We start from the raw sequence: 20,570 nt of genomic DNA, 5'->3' as shown, positions 1-20,570 counted from the left end.
CCACCACTGCCACCACCGCCGCCGCCGAGCAGCCACCCAGGCAGCGTCCGTCCCGAGCACGGAGCATTGCGGATGCGGCGCGGGGCCGGCGCGGGGCTCCGGGCGCGCTCGGGGGTCGTGAGCGCCGCGCCCCGCGCCCCCGCGCGCCCCCCGCCCTCCCGCGCGCCCCGCTGGGGCCATGCAGTCTCTCATCTCGCCGGTGACCAAGGCGATCCTGGTGGCCCTCTTCATCTTCGCCATCCTCCTCATCCTCTACGTGATCCTCTGGTACATCTGCCGCGATGTGGACTGTGACCACGGCATCTGAGCGCCGCGGACCCCCGGGGTCGCCAGGCGGGGGGCGCCCCCAGCGCCAGGGCCATGGGGACTGAGCCGTCCCGCGGTGCCCCCCAGCTCGGCGCCCGCGCCCCCTACTCCGGGCCCCACCGCCCGCCCTGCACCTCCACCGCCTCCTGGCCTTGACCTTCAGGGACGCACCGGGGAGAGCGGGTGAGTGCGCTCGTGCGGGCGCTTTGGGGGGCCATGGTTGGGGAGCCCCAACTTCGGGGAGGACGCGGAATCCGGACGCGGGACTGAACCCGAGGATTCACGGAGCCCGGGGCTCCCCCATGGGGCACGGGAAGCGGCAGATGCGCGTGCAGAGAGGTGGGCGCAGGCCCCCCGCTGTACCCCCTCCAGGTCCGTCCCACCCACCCCCTGGGCGCCTTGGGTCCAAGGCGCATAGGCGCTCCCGCCTGTGGCCGCCACCGGTGCAGCAGAACGCGGGCTCTCGGGTGGGTCCAATGCGCTATGGCACACCAGGCGCTATCGGGTCCCTAGCCCTCTGCTCCGGCGGTGGGGACCCCGCACTCAAGTCCCCTATAACCTCCATGGACAAACACGGTGAGCGCGAGGCTAGGAACAGAGTGAGCGTTATCCACGGCGAAGGGACACCTCTAGGGAGCAATGGGAAACAAAATTTCAACCAGGTCGGAAGGCGGTTTGCCTTTCTCACACTGCCAAGCGCCCCCAGGGAAGCCGAAGCCTTGGGGGTGGGGGGACTAGGTGTCCTCCAAAGTCCTCTGGCCCCTGCTCCAGAGGGGAGAGGGACAGATGTGACAAGGATGAGGCTTTGCCCTACACCAAGTGTGCCGGGCAAGTTTGGGAAGGTGAAGCAATCTGTGACTTAAATAAATATCTTCTTAGCCAGAAAAATGCCTGCCTTTGAATATTTCTCTGGGAAAAAAAAAAAAAACTGTGAGGAAAAACACCCAGTTTAAATAGACTGCCAATTTATGCGTGGGCATGGCTTCCTTTGGTAATCAGGGCAGACAGAAGCTGTTTGGGGGCTCACTTCGGATCAGACGGAGCTCGGCTTGGTGTTATTTATGTTCATTCCTCTCTGATTAACAGTTTCCAGCCACTTAAGGGTTAAGGAAACTAAAAATCCTAGGACTTTTTTTTTTCTGGTCCCAGGATAATCTATAGATTGCTTGTCCCGGGAATCTTTGGAAATCCAGTGGGACTGCAAATGTCTGATTTGGGATGGTTAGGGTGTGAGTGTGAGTGTGACTGTGACTGTGTGTGTGTTTTCCGTAGTTAATACTGTAGTTGACACAGTGAGTGGTACTGCAGCACCTAACTCATGTCCACAGATGCCAGTGTCTGCAAAGGGTTGGGGAGGGAGCGGGGGGGGCGTTAGGGGGAAGAGACACCACTTTCAGGATAACAGATATGATTTGAGAAAATGAAAACATTTGCAAAGTCCCCCCACATTCTCCATTAAAATACATTCTCCTGGGACTCTGTGGCTGGGTGCGTGTAGTACATCTCCCAAGATGCCAAGTTTGTCTCTGGAATTTGTTGCTTCTCCTCAGCCTGGCCCCCCAACTCCCAGCTCACATACCCAAATGTACGACTTTTACGTCTCAGTCCAAAAAGACTCTCTGACACCAGAACGGACCAGTATTTTTGAAGTACTGCGTGTGCTCCAGGTATTAAATTAACTGAAAAGAAACAGGGTAGAAGCTTGATTATGAAAATCCAAAATAGGACGCTTTGCAAATTATTCCCGGCACAGAGGAAAAGGCTACTGGAGCTTCACGCAAGCACATCCCACCCAGGGGATCCAAAATTATGCCAAGCACAAACCCAACGGGCTAGTCGAATAGAAAAAGAAGATTTAATCCAAGAAGCCTGTTTCTCAGGTGAGGGTTTGGGAAGAAACAGAGTTGTGGAGTCAGTCACTAGCGGGGCTTGTCTGGGAACGATATGAAAATACAGTTGCAGCTGAAACTAGATGTGAGCCACTAACGAAGCTCACCCTAACCATGAGAGCTGAAGTCCTGTTCACATCTGATGATTCCTTAGAGCTTGTACATTCTCAGCCTCTCTCAGATTATTTTTCTTATATAAAATTTCCATATTCCAATCGAGCACTGTTTATTCAATTTCCCAGACAATGCCTTCTCATAAATTAGAAACTAGCCGTCTACATATTGATTCTATGAACGATTGCATTAAAATTCCTACTTAATAGTCACTACCATGTCTGCTGAAAGGCTCATCACCAAATGAGAACAAAACGCAGGGATTCAGAATTCAAATGGTAGGGCGCTCACGAAGTCACAAAGTGAACAGCTAATTAACGCTCTTGGAAAAGAACGCTCATCCCCATCACAGATAGTCTCCTTCCCCCAGATAGACAAGGCTAGAACCAGAAAGAAACCTTTAGACAAAAGGAAATCACAGTAACTCATGTCTGCGTAGCCTCCTGTGTGATCTACAAAAGACCTTCTCGTGCGGTCTTCCTCCAGATCTACGCCACTGTCCTGGGAAGATGCCAGGTTGGTGCTAACGTCCCTGTTTCAGGTCCACAAACCAAGGCAGGTAGAAGTGCTTCTTGCCCAAGGTCACGCAGTGAGTCAGTGCAGAGTTGTCACTGGAAGTGACACAGACTCCCACTTGGAGCTTTTGGCTAGAGATTGGGGGGCATTTCTTTCTACAAGTGTGACTCTTCTCTGTGGTCCTGTTTTATGTCCATCAGTGCACACTGACATCCATCAGTTCTCCAAGGGAGTGCTTAGATCATGGTGACCATTTGGGTATTTCTTTTCTTTCTTTTTTTCTTTTCTTTTTTTTTTTTTTTTTTTTTTTCTGAGATGGAGTCTTGCTCCGTCACCCAGGCTGGAGTGCAGTGGCGCAGTCTCGGCTCACTACAACCTCTGCCTCCCAGGTTCAAGAGATTCTCCTGCCTCAGCCTCCTGAGTAGCTGGGATTACCGGCACGTGCCACCATGCCTGGCTAATTTTTGCATTTTTAGTAGAGATGGGGTTTCACCCATGTTGGCCAGGCTGGTCTCAAACTCCTAACCTCGTGATCCTCCAACCTCAGCCTCCCAAAGTGCTGGGATGACAGGTGTGGGCCACTGCTCCTGGCCCGTTTGGGTATTTCACACCTAAAGAAGATATGAGTATTAAAACAGCAGCATGATCCCTCAGGATGCTTTCCTGGAACCTAGAAAGATAAGCCCTGACTGGAAAAAAGGACAATCTCAGTGAAGCTGGGAAGAGCATGATGAGACAGAAACCTCTGTGCTATTATCTTAATTTTCTATGGACAACCCATACATGCAAGGGTGGTTATGATTACTGTCAAAAGACCTACAGTTTCCTATAAATAACAATTACACCTAAGAGTTGCTGAGTGTTTTACTAAACACCAGATCTGGAGTGAAAATAATATTATATACATTGTATTTTACCCTCCTGACAGCAGCATGAATATAATTAGTATCCCAATTACACAGAATAGAAAAATAAGGCTGGAAAAAAACAGGTTATGTAACTTCCCCAAGAATAAAAGAAAAAACTCAATCATCAGTAACCAAGCTTTTACCAACGGACCTGTGGCATACATGTGTGTTTATGGGGGGGGTGTGTGTGTGTGTGTGTGTGTGTGTGTAAAATCTCACATCTATTGCAGTGATATTACACAAAAGTTTTAAATTATATTTCTACTTGCAACTCTCCTTTAGGGTTTAAAATTAATCATTCTCTTTAAAGTTTTTAAAAAATTGATTACAGAATAACTGCTAATTATCTGTTTCTAGACACTGCTCACACAGGTTTCCATTTTTAAAACTTTTTATGTATTTTTTTTTTTAAGACAGAGTCTGGCTCTGTCACCCAGGCTGGAGTGCAATGGTGCGATCTTGGCTCTCTGCAACCTCCACCTTCTGGGCTCAAGCAATTCTCATGCCTCAGCCTCCCGAGTAGCTTCGACTACAGGCCTGAGCCACCATGCCCAGCTAATTTTTGGACTTTTTAGTAGAGACGGCATTTCATCATGTTGGCCAGGCTGGTTTCGAACTCCTGACCTCAAGTGATCCACCCACCTCGGCCTCCCAAAGTGCTGGGATTACAGGTGTGAGCCACCGCGTCCAGCCAATATATTTTATGTGTTCCAAACTGTAAAGATTTTTATGAGTCTTAAAAAAAAAAAAATGAACCTTAAAGCGAAGCTGCTGAAAAAGTGGCCCTAAATGCATTTTTCTTGGGATCCCATATAGTGTGAAGACCCTCCTAAAATCTCCCTTACATGGTTTTGGCAGCTTCCAAACTTAAGGGGAAGGTCCCCCAAGGGGTAGAGAGGGCCTCCTGGAAACCTCAGCTTCTGTGCAAGAAGACTTGAGGGAAGAGCGTAAATTCGATCTGTAATGAAGCTTGAGATGTAGCAAGACAAAACATCTAGACACCATAATGAGGGACATTTGGTGGCAGTGATGAGAGGGGGACGTGGTCAACTAGATGAGAGAGAATTTTCTCAAGCTGATCATTAAGGACAGGGTGGGCACAGCGGCTCACGACTGTAATCCCAGCCCTTTGGGAGGCCAAGGTGGAAGGATCGATTGAGCCCAGGAGTTTGATACCAGCCTGGGCAACATAGTGAGACTCTATCTCTATAAGAAAAAAAAAAAGCAGGGAGAGGGAGCGGACACAGTGGCTCACACCTATAATCCCAGCACTTTGGGAGGCCGAGGCGAGCAGATCACCTGAGGTTAGGAGTTCCAGACCGGCCTGGCCAACGTGGTGAAACCCCGTCTCTACTGAAATACAAAAATCAGCCAGGCATGGTGGCACACATCTGTAATCCCAGCTACTCAGGAAGCTGAGGCAGAAAAATCGCTTGAACCCTGGAGGTGGGGGTTGCAGTGAGCCGAGATCGCGCCACTGCACCCAGCCTGGGCGACGGAGTGAGACGCCATCTCAAAAAAGAAAGAAAAGAACAGGCTGCCTCAGAAGTGGTCAGAGGTGTTTGTTTGCCTTGTTGTGTGTACTTCCCCAAGGGAAGTGTAGCGGGGAGGAGAGACGAATACGCAAGTGTTTGGGTCATAGGACTTCACACTGGATAAGAATATTTACATACCTTCCAAATTTATATCACTGAAAAAAAAAAGATTCTTTAGCAGAAGTAAACATTTTGGAATTCAAGATAAGTGACATGGGGGAAAAAGAATTGGGTTGAAAATCTCACTCTAGGCTGGGCGTGGTGGCACATGCCTGTAATCCCAGCACTTTGGGAGGCCGATGCGGGTGCATCACCTGAGGTCAGGAGTTTGAGACCAGCCTGGCCACCATGGCGAAACCCCGTCTCTACTAAAAATACAAAATTTGCTGGACATGGTGACATATGCCTGTAGTCCCAGCTACTTGGGAAGCTGAGGCAGGAGAATTACTTGAACCTGGGAGGCAGAGGTTGCAGTGAGCCGAGATCGCGCCATTGCACTCCAGCCTGGGTGACAGAGTAAGACTCAGTCTCAAAAAAAAAAAAAAGAAAAAAAACCAAGGTTCTTTAGCAGAAGTAAACATTTTGGAATTCAAGATAAGTGACCTGTGGGAAAAAGAACTGAGTTGAAAATCTCACTGTTGTTTTCAAAGCTGTTCTCAGTTAATGTTGTTTTCAAAGCCTGAGGTTGTGGCTTAGGTTATTGAGACGCTTCTTAACCATTCTTCTCCTCCTTCACCCTAAAATTAAGATCCTTTTATATCTCCTCTTCTCAGGCTGTGTTCCACAGATGTTCATATTGGAACTTGCCTGCATTGCAGATGTCTGTAAAAAAAAAAAGCGGGGGGAGCGGAGAGGCAGGCTGAAAGATAGTAGAGAATTCCAAGGTGCCGACAGAGAAGGAAAGACCAGCCTGGGTCTTACATATTAGCTCTGTGATACTCCAAGCTCCACAGTGTTAAGCTAAATCCCACTTAGAAAGTGAAGTGGGAAATAGATGTGGATTTGGAGCTAGGAGGGGCAGTGCCGCGGCCTGACTCAGAGAGCTGGGTCCTTTCAGGATGTAAGAGACACGAAACGGAGGACTCCTAAGAGGAAGAGGAGGCTGCGTTCACTTTCACGCACTTCCCAAGGCAGCATGTCAGGCCGGGAAGCTGTACAGTGGGAAGAAGAATCTGTAACAGCGCCTCAAAGCAGGAAAACAACACCGTACCATAAGCCAAACCCCTGCTGTGCTTTCTGAGTAATGCCATTTCTAAAAAGATCATGTTTCCATGAGTTATTTTTTCCCCTCCGCCGATTTGGTCTAGCAACATGTAAAGTGTAAATTCAAGGGAAACATGAGTGAAATAGAAAGGGTGACTTTGGAGGTACCTACAGTAGATGCAGTGCTGTGATGGGGCGTGCTGACCTAGAGGGGGATATTCCCCCATCAGAGAAAGGTCCCAGGGCCCTGCTGCTGTCTCACAAACCTGAGCGCTTCCTTTCCGAAACTATCCCCAGAGGCAGGATCTTTCAAGAAATGTCGTCCTTGGTCCTTGTCTTGCATCCTTAGCTGGGGAGCCTTCCAGGCAGAGGCTAGGATTTTTGGAAATACCTAAGCCTCCTTCGGCGCCAAGTCTGGGGGATAACTTTAGAAGCCAATTTAATCAATATGGCTTTTAGCTCAAAATAGCGCCAGTGTAAGGTAAGGTCTAGACAGGCGCTTGGAGGCAGTTCTGAAACAGTTCCAAAAATAGTTTGAAACAAACTGGGCCCTTTGAATGAGTAGCCGGCCTTCTGGAGGAAAGGGATCAACCTCACTCGTGTGCAAAACCTCAGGTGCAATTTGTGTTGTAAACTCTCCTCAGTCACCTCCTAACTAGGATTTTTCGGCTGTGGCAACAAGATGTATGCATTTATTGAACACCTACTGTGGGTTTATGACAATTTTACGCTTTTATTACGAAACCTTGGGATAGGCTGTTATGTTTTCCTCCGGGGAAGGTGAAGACTGTCTATAATTATGCACTCAAAAAGCTGTCCATGCCCGGGTGCGGTGTCTCACGCCTGCAATCCCAGCACTTCGGGAGGCCCAGGCTGGAGGATCACTTGAGGTCAGGAGTTCAAGACCAGCCTGGCCAACATGGCGAAACCCCATCTCTACCAAGAATACAAAAATTAGCCAGGTGTGGTAGTGCACACCTGTAATCCAAGCTACTTGGGAGGCTGAGGCGGGAGAATCGCTTGAACCCGGGAGGCAGAGGTTGCAATGAGCCAAGACTGTGCCACTGCACTCCAGCCTGGGCAACAGAGTGGGACCCTGTCTCAAAATAAATAAATAGTAGATAAATAACTGTCCACTAGGGATCTCAAGGCCAGGTTGCCAGTGGTCAGTGGTGGCTATTTTTCATGTCATTGTACTATCTCCTACCATCTGACCAGACTCATCCTTCCATTCCATCCGCCTACCCCCTGTCTCTGAGTCATCAGATGACTAAGCATACCTATGGGTTGGTACTGTTGGCGTGAATGCGGTGATTCAGGTCGTAAGTGGGCCCACCACACAGAAGGCTCCCGAAAAGATCCTCGGGGAAAATGGACAGACATCATTAGTGAAAGAGAAAAGCAAAGTATCCCCAAAGCCTACCCATTAATGGTGGTCTGAACACAAGGCATTGCTGCATTACTCTTCATGGCTCCCTAATTCCCATGTGTGTGAAGTGTGACTGTAATTACGATGAAAGCTAAATGAATTAAATATGATTTTCTTTTTTTTTTTTTTTTTGGAGACGGAGTCTCGCTCTGTTGCCCAGGCTGGATGTGGCGTGATCTCGGCTCACTGTAACCTCTACCTCCCGAGTTCAAGCGATGCTCCTGCCTCAGCCTCCTGAGTAGCTGGAACTATAGGCACCCACCACCACACCCAGCTACTTTTTTAATTTTTAGTAGAGATGGGGTTTCACTATTTTGGCCAAGCTTGTCTCGAAATCCTGACCTCAGGTGATCCACCTGCCTTGGCCTCCCAAAGTGCTGGGATTACAGGCATGAGCCACTGCTCCCAGCCAATTTTCTTTAGTATCTCATCTTTTAGCATGACACCAATGGACAAGTCTAATGGGAATTACAATAACATGGAAATTGGATATTTCCTACCGTCAGCAAAAATGTCAAGACCACAAAAGACAAAACAAACCAACAAAAAAACTATCTAAGCGAATAAAATAGTAGAGGCAAACAGAAATATGAGAACAAAGGCATCTAAAAAAGATGCTTAAGAAAAAAACTTTGGGGAGGCCGAGGCAGGCGGGATCACTTGAGTTTCAGGAGTTCGAGGCCAGCCTGGCCAACATGGTGAAACCCTGTCTCTACTAAAAAAAAAAAAAACAACAACAAAACAAAAATTAGCTGGATGTGGTGGCAGGAAACTGTAATCGCAGCTACTCAGGAGACTAAGGCAGGAGAATCACTTGAACCCAGGAGGTGGAGGTTGCAGTGAGCTGAGATCTGGTTCAAGCGATTCTCCTGCCTCAGCCTCTTGAGTAGCTGGGACTACAGGTGGTTCTCTCACCTCAGCCTCCTGAGGAGCTGGGACTACAGGCATGTAGCACCATACCAGACTAATTTTTGTATTTTTTTGTAGACATGGGGTTTTGCCATGTTGCCCAGGCTGTTCTCAAACTCCTGGGCTCAACTGATCCTCCTGCTTCAGCCTCCCAAAGTGCTGAGATTACACGTGTGAGCCACCCTAACCACTGCAAACATCATTTCTTTTTCTTTTTTAATTTTTAACTTTTTTTTGGTTTTTGTTTTTGAGACAGGGTCTCACTCTGTTGCCCAGGCTGGAGTGCAATGGCACAATCTCGGCTCACTGCAACCTCTGCCTCCCGGGTTCAAGTGATTCTCCTGCCTCAGCCTCCCGAGTAGCCAGGATTACAGGCATGTGCCACTGCACCTGGCTTAATTTTGTATTTTTAATAGAGACGGGGTTTTGCCATGTTGGCCAGGCTGGTCTCGAACTCCTGACCTTAGGTGATCATCTCGCCTAGGCCTTCCAAAGTGCTGGGATTACAGGCCTGAGCCATCCTGCCCAGTGCAAATATCATTTCAATATCTCCTTGCATCCTGCAAGGGTTCTCCATCTGGGGACAGATGGTGGGGCAGTAAACCTTCAGAAGTGCGGAGAGACAACGAGTGCTTTCCTCAGGGGCAGGGGAGATGAATTCAACCAAGAACACGACTCTTGAGGAGGAAGACAACTGCAATGTTGGAAGCACCAACCACAAGTGGCTATTGAGTATGGTTTCATTCAAGGCTTGAATATTTATTTTTATTGAGCTATATTGATTTAAACGTAAACAGCCACATGTGGCTGGTGGCTATTCTATTGGATAGCACAACTAGAATTGTAATACATGTGCTGTTTGATTCATTCATTGTATTAGTTTGCTAAGGCTGCCATAACAAAGGACCGCAAACTTGGAAGCTTAAACAAGGGACATTGATTCTCCCAGAGGCCTGGAGGCTGGAAGTCTGAGATCAGGGTATGGGCAAGGCTGGTTCCTCCTGAGGCCTCTCTCCTGGGCTTGTAGGTGCCATCTTCTCCCTGTGTACTCACAGGGTCGTCCCTCTGTGTGTGTCTGTGTCCTCATCTCCTCTTCTTATGAAGTGTCTTAGTCCATCTCAGGCTGCTATCACAGAATACCATAGACTGGGTGGCTTATAAGCAACAGGCATTGATTCTCCCACAGTCCTGGAGGCTGGAAGTCCGAGATCCAGGTGTGGGCAGGGCTGGTTCCTCCTCAGGCCTCTCTCCTGGGCTTGTAGACACCGTCTTCTCCCTGTGTCCTCACAGGGTCAACCCTCTGTGTGTGTCTGTGTCCTCGTCTCCTCTTCTTATAAGGGCACCAGTCCTGTTGGATCAGGCCCTACCCTAATGACATAATTTTTGCATAATTACCTCTTTGAAGGCCTTATCTTCAAACACTGTCACAAATGAGGGCTAAGGTTTCAACATAGGCATTTCGAAGAGACACAATTTAGCCTGAAACACTCATTTAACAAACCTTTCCTGGCTCTTGTGTACCAGCAGTTATAATACTGGACAAACCTGGTCCCTGCTCTGAGTGTAAATTCCCAGTTGGGGAGATGGCAAGGTGATTTGATCATTGTGGTACATTTTGATCCAGGGTATAACAGAAGTCCGGGCCACATGCCATAAAACACCTGGCAGACAGATCTCAGAGTCTCTGTGCTACAGGAACATGGAGGAAGAACCCAGGTGGGCTTGGGAGGAGATGTTTAAGGCATCGTGATGCTTGGTGTAGCCCTGAAGGTCAAGATACAGTTATCCAGATAACGCTAAGGTGAAGATTCATTTCAGGTAGAGGAAGCCACAGCACGTGAGATCATGCATGCACACATACATATGTGCGTGCGCGCACGCACACACACACACACACACACATACTTCCATGCCCAAAGGCAGCAAATTCTGCAGCCCAATTTGTATTCCAGAGCCTGCTGTTGACCAGGTTGAGATATGTCCTGAGACCAAATCATGCCTCAGTGCCTTTTTTTTTTTTTTTTTTGGAGACGGATTCTCACTCTGTCGCCAGGCTGGAGTGCAGTGGTGCGATCTCAGCTCACTGCCACCTCCGCCTCCGGGGTTCAAACGATTCTCCTGCCTTAGTCTCCTGAGTAGCTGGGACTACAGGTGCACACTGCCACGCACGGCTAATTTTTGTATTTTTAGTAGAGATGAGGTTTCACCATGTTGGCCAGGATGGTCTTGATCTTTTGACCTCCTGATCCAACTGCCTCAGCCTCCCAAAGTGTTGGGATTACAGGCGTGAGCCACCACCACCCCTGGCCGGCTTAGTGCCTTTTTAAACGGGCTTCCCTCCCTCCCTCTGCAAATGCTCTATGTCTTTGAATCCCCACCTCAGTCTCTGTGTGTGGGGAACCCACCTGATGACAACACCTTATCCACACATAAGCTTTGACAGGTAAGTAACATGATCATCACTCGACAGACATGCTGCCTTAGGCCCAAGTCACCTGGCCGAGGTCCACCACTCATTGAGCCCCATGATTCTCCATGTTGGACCTCTGCCTCAAGGATTCATGAAGAAACAGAGAAAGTAAGGGGCTGATAAAGGTTCTTGTGTACTAAAATTGCACATCTGGAAACTGACTCTGAAAGCGGTGCCATACCTAGAACATAATTAGTGCAGGTCAAAAGCAAACCCATCATCCTGCGTGTTGTTCCCTCTGGCGCTTCTTCCTGCTCCCTGGAGCCATGTTGGCATTAAACAAGACAGCATGAGTGGATATGTTTACACCTCTTGCAGTATTTTGGGGTTTTCCTGGGGCCTCCCGGAATCTCTGTGTCTGAAAGCAAGCCAGGGATGCTTTTGTGAAGGTGGCAACCCCAACTCTAAGGCCAGCCGAAAGAGTACTCTCTGTGCCTCTCAAATTACTCCAGCTTCTTGGCCATCTGACTCAGCCCTGTTGGGCGTCAGTCTCATGGAAAGACACAGTAATGGTTGGAGACCTACCCATTCTTTTTGTTTGTTTGTTCTTTGTTTTGAGATGGAATCTAGCTCTGTTGCCCAGGCTGGAGTGCAGTGGCATGATCTCAGCTCACTGCAACCTCCCCTTCCCGGGTTCAAGCAATTCTCCTGCCTCAGCCTGCTGAGTAGCTGGGACTACAGGCGCATGCCACCACGCCCAGCTAATTTTTGTATTTTTAGTAGAGACGGGGTTTCACCATGTTGGCCAGGCTGGTCTCGAACTCTTGACCTCAAGTGATCCATCCGCCTCGGCCTCCCAAAGTGCTGGGATTACAGACGTGAGCCACCGCGGCCAGCCCCCACCCATTCTTAAAGATAAGATTTATAGAGTTACAGGTGGGGAAGAGACAGACAGGAATTAGATTCCTTGCAAAAGCTGAATTGGATGTGGCTGGTTCCTGGGGCTAGCAAGTGTGATCATCATTATAATTTGTGGAGATCAACCCATTATCTTACGAACAGCAGCGATTCAGGAGGTGGTAGATAGCGTTCCCAGCTGAATATCTGAGATACTCAAGTGAAGGAAAGCCCTTTTCAGTAGGCTTTGAATTCTTTGAGAAGGTATCAAGGAATTCCCTATACCCCCAAGCTTCGTCCCAAGTGCTCAGAATAAATATCTAGTCACTTCCAAGTTGCTCCAACTGATTTGCCTGGAGCAAGGACAGGTCCCTGGGGCACTGAATCTTCCTTGACCCAGATGTTTGGGTCATCCTAATTGGGAAGAGTCTTTATGCCACTGTGAAAGGTGGAGGGACTGGGGTTCAAAGGGGTGAGAGGTGGAATAGCAGCCTGCCCAGCCCGGTGTCCCTGGAGATCATGGGGCTTTTGGGGGCCTCAGGGGAACACAGCTGTGTGGTTACAGCCCCACCTAGTACTCCACTGAGGTACCCGGAGCCCTGTTTCTGTATTTTCCCTGGATGCCCCAGGTTTTCAGGGTCTGGAAGAACTCTACCCGTCAGAAATAAAATATAGGCTGGGCACAGTGTCTCACACCTGTAATCCCAGCACTTTGGGAGGCCAAGGTGGGTGGATCACTTGAGGTCAGGAGTTCGAGACCAGCCTGGCCAACATAGTGAAACCCCCTACTCTACTTAAAATACAAAAATCAGCCAGGCGTGGTGGTGGGTGCCTGTAATCCCAGCTACTCAAGAGGCTGAGGCAGGAGAATTGCTTGAACCCAGGAGTCAGAGGTTGCAGTGAGCCAAGATGGCACCATTGCACTCCAGCCTGGGCGACAGAGTGAGACTCGGTCTGAAAAAACAAAAAAAAGAGAAATACAATATGATCCACAAAAGCAATTGAAAACTCTTTGTTAAACACATTAACAAAGGAGTAAAATGAAAATGGTGAAATCAATTTTAATAATATGTGTAATCACTATATTGAAACAGTCTCCTTTTAATGGGTATATATATTTATATTTACATAAATATATGAATTTGTATTTCATGTATGTTTTTAAATTTATTAAATTTGTACAAATTTTATTAAAAATATATGCAAATATGGTATTTAATGACACTAAATAGTGTCATTTTAACATGTATGTATATTTCTATATTTACATAAATATATAAATTTACAGTTTATGTATATTTTAAAATTAAATATATACAAATTTTATTAAAATATATTTTCATATATTTATTTAATCACTATATCAAATGGTCTCATTTCAACATGTATATATTTATATTTACATAAACAAATTTATAGCTTATGTATATTTTTCAGTTTATTAAATTTGTATAAATTTTATTACAATATATTTATATATAAGATATTTATTTTATCACTATATAAAATAGTCTCATTTCAAAATGTATATTTATATAAATATATAAATTTATATTTTATTTTTTAAATGTAAAATATGTACACATTTTATTAAGATATATTTCTGGCCAGGCATGGTGACTTATGCCTGTAATCCCAGCACTTTGGGAGGCCAAGGCGGGTAGATCACCTGAGGTCAGGAGTTCGAGGCCAGCCTGACCAACATGGAGAAACCCCATCTCTACTAAAAATACAATTAGCCGAGCGTGGTGGTGCATGCTTGTAATCCCAGCTACTTGGGAGGCTGAGGCAGGAGAATCGCTTGAACCCGGGAGGCAGAGGTTGCAGTGAGCCGAGATCACACCACTGCACTCCAGCCTGGGCAACAAGAGTGAAACTCAGTGTCCAAAAAAAAAAAAAAGATATATTTCTATATAAACATATATTTATAAATGTCATAAATGAATATATATATATTGTAAGTATATAAAATAATTGTATACATATACAGAATTTATTTCAAATTTATATTTTAAAAATATATGTGTGAATATATTTAGAATTGTATATATAGGTATAATTATTTAGAATTATATATAGTTATTTAGAATAGATTTAGAATTGTATATATAGGTATTTAGAATAGATTTAGAGTTGTAGTTATCGTTATTTAGAATTATTTAGAATAGATTTAGAGTTTATATGTAGTTATTTAGAATTATTTAGGATAGTATATGTAGTTATTTAGAATAGATTTAGAATAGTATATGTAGTTATTTAGAATATATTAGAATTGTATATATAGTTATAAGTGAGATAGCATGCATTCTTTTTTCACACCAAGTCTTCAAATCCAGTGTCTATTGTACATTTACAGCACGTCTCAATTCAAATGAACTGACATCCTTTGGGTGTTTGTCCCTTCCAAATCTCCTGTTGAAATAGCATCCCCCGTGTTGGAGGTGAGGCCTGGTGGGAGGTGTTTCTGTCACAGGAACAGATTCCTCATGAATGACTTGGTGCCATCCTCATGGTAATGTGCGAGTTCTCACAGTATTAGTTCATGCAAGAGCTGATTGTTAAAAAGAGCCTGGCTCCTCCTCCTCTCTCTCTTGCTCCATCTTTCACCATGTGATGCTCTGGTTCCCCTTGCCTTCCTCCATGAGTAAAAGCTTTCTGAGGCCTCACCAGAAGCTGAGCAGATGCCAACACCATGCTTGCTTCTTACAGAGTTTGCAGAACGGTAAGCCTAATACACCCCTTTTCTTTAATAAGTCACCCAGCCTGGGGTATTCCTTTATAGCAATACAAAATGGACGAAGAGACCACATCCAAATGCCATTTGTGGCTGGTGCCCCCATTCTGGATAGCACAAGTCTCATTTTGTCTTCCAGCTAACCCTATGCTTTTCTTATGGAATTTCTCTCCCCTGGCCCTGAAGAAAGCATCTCTTCCCTCCCTGGCTCTTCTCTCATCTTCACTCTCAACCATCTGGTAGTTTTCTACATGCGATATTTAGCCAGAACTATCCCTGATGGAGGGGCCTCCCCACACACAGCCCAAGCAAATTCACACAGGACTAAAGTCTGTTTCTTTATTGGGTCATTGTCTTTCTGGGTAGACTGAGAGTCGGTGGGGATTCAGAATTTCTGTCAAGCTCCAGACAGGTCTTCTCAGGCTCCAGCACCCCAGATGCTTGTGTCTTGACTTCCATTTGGTTCTACCATATGCAGAATAAAGGCAATCTATAAATGGAAAAATGCAGCCAGGCACAGTGGCTTAGGCCTGTAATCCCAGCACTTTGGGAGGCCGAGACAGGCAGATCATGAGGTCAGGAGATCGAGACCAGCCTGGCTAACACGGTGAAACCCCGTCTCTACTAAAAATACAAAAAATTAGCCAGGCGTGGTGGCGGGCACCTGTAGTCCCAGCTACTCGGGAGGCTGAGGCAGGAGAATCGCTTGAACCTGGGAGGCAGAGCTTGCAGTGAGCTGAGGTCGAGGTACTGCACTCCAGCCTGGGCGACAGAGCGAGACTCCATCTCAAAAAAAAAGGAAAAGTGCTAGTTATGCAGGTACTTGTTAGGGTCTCCTGCCCACACCCCACCCCGCACCCTTTGTAATCTAAACTCTTCTGTTTACTGGACTTCACTACTTTCCTCCTGATGTCCTCTTTCTGTCCCAGGATCTCATCCAGAACCCACATTACATTGAGTCATGTCTCCTCTTGGCTGTGACAGTTTCTGAGACTTGCCTTGTTTTTCATGACCTCGAAGCAAGGTCTTGTACATGACTCTTGTATGGGTTTATTTATTAAAAAGATATTTATTTGGCTCACGGTTCTGCAGACTGTTCAAGAGTCAAATACAAGACCTTACTTCAAGGTCATCCAAAGCAAGGCCTGCAGACCATACAAGGGCCCCTTGCCACAAATGGCACTTGGATGTGGCTTGTGTATTAGTCCATTTTGTATTGCTATAGAGGAGTAACTGAGCTGAGTGATTTATAAAGAAAAGAGGTTTATTTGGCTCACGGTGCTGCAGACTATACGAGAAACACTGTCTTGAGGACAACGGGTCAGGTATTTTGTCAAGCTGTCCCTCTGTTGGGATTTGTCTGCAACTTTTCTCATGGTGAGACTAGGGTGGTTGGCTTTGGAGAGGATGACAGCAGAGATGAAGAGTCATTCTCATTACATCATATCAAGGTACATACTGTCAGGATGACCTACCATTGTTGACGTTGGCCTTGATCACGTCTGAGGTGGCGTTTGTCAGATTTCTCCACTGAAAAGTTATTGATCTCCTGACCATGCTCTTTGAAAGGAAGTCTCTACATGCAACCCACACTTAAAGGAGTGGGGAGTTATGTTTCATCTTCTTGAGAATAAAACATCTACATCAATTACTTGGATGGGACTCTTCTGCATAGGTGATTTGTATCTCCTCCTTCATTTATGTTTTTATTCAATAATTGATTGCTTTGGGTTGCCATCTAATATTATTTTATTTTATTGCCCAAATTGTTTCAGCTTTGAGCACCAGGAGCTCTTTCATGTTGGCTTTTGCTTATCTTTCACACACCCCCATTTTTGTGTGTATTTGAGCATTTTCTTATTTTCTTCTACTACAAGATGGTCCAGGCATATCTGTATCACCCAAGCTCCGTTCTTAGAATTAACCATTATTCCAGAGAGCCCTGGTTCTTTTTTTTGAACATGATACTAGGAACCAAAGTGCTGGGTGAAATGACTTCTCAGTAGCATTAAAGAGATGTACTGGCTGGATGCCGTGGCTCATGCCTGTCAGCACAGCACTTTGGGAGGCTGAGGTGGAAGGATTACTTGAGTGCAAGAGTTCAAGACCAGCCTGGGAAACTTAATGAGACAAAAAAAAAAATTAAAAATTATCTGCTTGGTGGCCCACACTTGTAGCATTAACTACTCAGGAGACTGAGATAAAAGAATTGCTTAAGCCCAGGCGTTTAAGATGACAGTCAGCTGTGGTTGCGCCAGTGTGCTCCAGCCTAAGCAACAGAGCCAGGCCCCATCTCTAAAAAAGATTTAAAAGTGCAAGGGTTTGAGATTACAGTCAGCTGTGATTGCACCTCTGCACTCCAGCTTGGGTAACAGAGCCAGACCCCGTCTCTAAAGAGAGCAGGAGGCGGTGGTGGGGGGTAACCCTTCATCAGATTACCATTGATGTTTTTTTTTCTTACTCTTTTTTTTCCTTCTCTTTGCATCTGCTTAGGGCCCCTAAAGTGATGGAGTGGCTGTGGAGTCTTCAGTTTGCCTGCATGCCAGGTGCAAGCCAAGGAGTTGCAAGAGCATCCCCCTCATAAGCTACCAGTAGGCCAGGACTCCAGTGTGGAGGGATGGATCTCTGAAGGTCACAGCTTGGCCCTTCTCTGAAGAACGTCCACCAGCATGTCAGCCCAGCTGCACTGCAGGAGTGAAGGGTGAGATGACTGTCACTAAGGATAAAGGCCATCTTCCCCACCTGTCACTCATTCTGCCAAGCCATCACTGGGCAACCAGGACTCATGGGCAGTGTCACCTCTGGGGCCATGCTGGCATCTGTAACCTCCATCCATCCTTGTGGTCCCATCCAGCCATCTCTGCCCCCTTGCCTGGCCCATTCTGTTGTGAAGTTTTCGTCCGCCTTGCTCTTGTGCAGAGTCGGAATTCACAGGGGTTCCAATGCCCAAGGGAAGCCCGTTGGAACTGTTTACTCTTATTACTGGCTAGAGACGTCCACAGGACAAATCAGCTTCAGATTATACCGTCGTTAGAGTAGGTGCAACTGGGGGGCTTGCCCTACTTAACTCTCCAATGCAATCCATGCTGCCAGCTTCATACAGGCTCCATCCAGTGCAAATGGCTTCCTTCTGTGTGCAGAGCAAATGCTCCAGGGAAGAGATACAGAGGATTCCCCATCATCATTGTTGCCAGGTGACCCCAAATATTCCTATCCTGTCTGTTGTAAAAAGGAAAAATCATGTCTTGGAAGAACAGCATCGCCCTACAGATACAGACTAGGCACTTTGCACATGAAACAAGAGTCCCAGAAATTTCTAGAAGCAAATCTCGCATTCGTGACCGCCAGACCTACGGGATGTGTAAGGCACATTCTCAATCTCATCACTTGTGAGAGTTGCATTGCCTAGTCCAGCAGCCGTGAAGGACTCTCTGCTGTTTTTCCTCTGCTTCATTTGACACATGAGAGTGAAGAGATGAAGATGGAGGCGGGCCCTGCCCCAGGGACATGTATATCTCTCTGAATGTCCTTGACAGACAGCAGCAGCCCAGCAACGCCCAGCCCCCATCCTGTCTGTATGCACCCGGTGAGCATTTTCTACAGTCTCCTAAACGCTCCCATTATTCTGTTTTGCAGGTGTGATGTGTGGCACCTCAGTGTTGTCATAGCTTCTGCCTCCTCCGTGTGGAGAGAGGGCATAAAGACAGAGCTGAGATATTATGGCTATTCCAGAAAATAAAATATTTTTTGAAACCACATGGCTCAGGTGCACCTCTTTGTGTCATTGTGAAAACAGAACCCTAGTCTGTATACCGTTAGCTTGGTAACACTTGGATAACAGACAGAGTATTCACTGGCCCTGCAGAGGAGCATGGGTGGAAACGAATTTATCGGCTGATGTTGGCACAGTTCGCTGTAGGTGCATTACTATTATTATTATTATTAGACGGAGTCTCACTCTGTCGTCCAGGCTGGAGTACAGTGGCACGATCTCCGCTCACCACAACCTCCGCCTCCCGGGTTCAAGCAATTCTCCTGCCTCAGCCTCCCAAGTAGCTGGGATTACAGGTGCCCGCCACCACGCCTGGCTAATTTTTTGTATTCTTAGTAGAGATAGGGTTTCACCATGTTGGTCAGGCTGGTCTCGAACTCCTGACCTCAGCTGATCTGCCTGCCTCGGCCTCCCAAAGTGCTGGGATGACAGGAGTGAGCCACCGCGCCCGGCCTCTCGGTGCATTCTATAGAATGAGATGCCTCTCACGTGGTCTCCTTAGCTGTGGGAAGGGATGCTTTCTATTAAAACAACAACAACAAAAAGTGGCTGGCAAAGCTCGCATGACGATTTTAACAGTCAAGCTATTCTATAGTCATTTTCCTAAGGGAGGTCTCGGTTCTCTGTGTCTGGAAAAACTCAGGAAGTCTCCTCCCCCTCCGCACAGGGGAACACAGCACTCCACCCTCGCTGGGCTCAGCTTTCACTGCAGGCGCTCAACGTGCCAATCAGACCACTAGGCAGAAAAACCTGCTGTAAGAGTCACACAAGTACTTCACCTACCCCAGAACAGGGTCAAAAGCTAAGAGACAAAGTTTGAAAAGGCATATTTCATAAGTACAATTTTAATTGTATTTATGATTTAAAAAGAACATGTTTTTCTTTTTCTTTTTTTTTTTGAGTCAGAGTCTCGCTCTGTCGCCCAGGCTGGAGTGCAGTGGCGCGATCTCGGCTCACTGCAACCTCCACCTCCTTGGGTTCAGGCGATTCTCTTGCCTCAGCCTCCTGAGTAGCGGGGATTACAGGCTTACGCCACCATACCTGTCTAATTTTGTATTTTTTTTTTTTTAGTAGAGACGGGGTTTCAGCATGTTGGCCAGGTTGGTCTCGAACTCCTGACCTCAGGTAATCTGCCCACCTCGGCCTCCCGAAGTGCTGGGATGACAGGCGTGAGCCACCGCATCCCATCGACTCATGTCTTAATACACTTATTTTATTATTAGCCCCAAGAAGGAAAATGTGGCAGACACATGCCTAAGGGTTAGTTTTCATATCTACATGGCTAACAAGATGGCTGGGTGTTTGAGGGAGCTGTGAGGAGGGTACATTCCTCTGGGAAGGGACCTTTATAACTTGGGGTGACAGATGGCATAAGATAATTTTTGTTCATCTAAGAGAATGTGGGAAGATCATCAAGAAGTGGCTGAGACTCGGTGCAGTGGCTTATGCCTATAATACCAACACTTTGGGAGGCCATGGAGGGAGGATCCCTCGAGCCCAGGAATTCAAGACCAGCCTGGGCAACGTAGTGAAACCCCATCTCTACTAAAAATTTAAAAAATTGCCCAGCGCAGTGGCTCACGCCTGTCATCCTGGCAGTTTGGGAGGCCTAGGCGGGTGGATTGCCTGAGGTCAGGAGTTCAAGACCAGCCTGGCCAACATGGAGAAACCCCATCTCTACTAAAAATATAAAAATTCGCCAGGTGTGGTGGCAGACGTCTGTAATCCCAGCTACTCAGGAGGCTGAGGCAGGAGAATCGCTTGAACCGGGGAGGCGGAGGTCGCAGTGAGCTGAGATCACGCCACTGCACTCCAACCTGGGCAACAGAGCGAGACTGCATCTCAAAAAAAAAAAAAAAAAATTAAAAAAATTAGCCAGGCATGGTGGTGTGCACCTGTAGTCCCAGTAACGCAGGAGGCCAAGGTGGGAGGATTACTTTAGCCTGGG

At 46.9% G+C, this 20,570-nt stretch overlaps 1 long non-coding RNA gene across 1 annotated transcript in view; it reads left to right on the top strand.

Annotated features, from left to right (window-relative positions):
* Nucleotides 1–18,608, top strand: part of LOC129138876 (uncharacterized) — a 43,512-nt gene extending 24,904 nt beyond the window's left edge. The window contains exon 2 of the long non-coding RNA XR_010154845.1: nt 17,344–18,608. This is a non-coding gene — a long non-coding RNA (uncharacterized LOC129138876). The remainder of the gene's footprint in view (nt 1–17,343) is intronic.
* Nucleotides 18,609–20,570: the final 1,962 nt, after the last annotated feature.

Source organism: Pan troglodytes, chromosome X, assembly GCF_028858775.2.
Source record: "Pan troglodytes isolate AG18354 chromosome X, NHGRI_mPanTro3-v2.0_pri, whole genome shotgun sequence".
In the NCBI taxonomy this organism is placed as follows: Eukaryota; Metazoa; Chordata; class Mammalia; order Primates; family Hominidae; genus Pan; species Pan troglodytes.
This window is presented reverse-complemented; position numbering and strand designations above follow the sequence as displayed.